Below are 717 nucleotides of genomic sequence, written 5' to 3'. Positions count from 1 at the left end.
CAGACAAGGATTCACGCTACATATCGCTGGCAAAGTACGGTCATGCCAGGCGAGATGTGAGAGGAATAGCGTTTATAAGACAAGGAAGGGTATGGGCATCTAACGATATGAGATTAAGTAGGCTATTCCCTTCCGAGAAATCGTTGTCTAAGCTGACTGACGAAGGAAAATGCAGATAGTGTGCGGATGTGGATGTCAGCGGAAGGCAAAACCAGACGGGCGAATGAGCAATACCGTGTTCCGCTGACGAGGGAAAAGGGCGTTGCCATGACACTCCGTAACTGCCTCCGTGGAAAAAGGATGAGAGGGTTAGTCAGCGACGAAATACGTTGATATTAGGTGAAGATATGTCTACAGCAGAAGGGACGTAGTAGTGGCAGTAGACCATCAAGGACAGTGTCGCAGCTATGACAACCGAGGGGCTCCAACAGCTAGGCGAAGATGAGACAACGTGGGAAATCGATCTCCGCCTCTAATTGGTGTGTCTGCTTGGAAAAAAATAGTGAAGTGAAACCCCCCTCTCCTGGAAAGGATGGCAGGAGAAGAAATTTACACATATTTATCCTCAGATTTTCGGTGTGCGATAAACAAGTCCATCTGAAAGGGAATCATTCTCAACTGTTGGAACTTATGAAAGGTAAAAGGGTGTTTAGACTCCTTTAGAAATTAAGGAGAAAAGGGCAAGATTGAAGGACGGTTTCGACGTGCCTCGACAAG

The sequence above is a fragment of the Penaeus monodon genome, chromosome 20 (assembly GCF_015228065.2).
Source record: "Penaeus monodon isolate SGIC_2016 chromosome 20, NSTDA_Pmon_1, whole genome shotgun sequence".
NCBI lineage: Eukaryota > Metazoa > Arthropoda > Malacostraca > Decapoda > Penaeidae > Penaeus > Penaeus monodon.
This window is presented reverse-complemented; position numbering follows the sequence as displayed.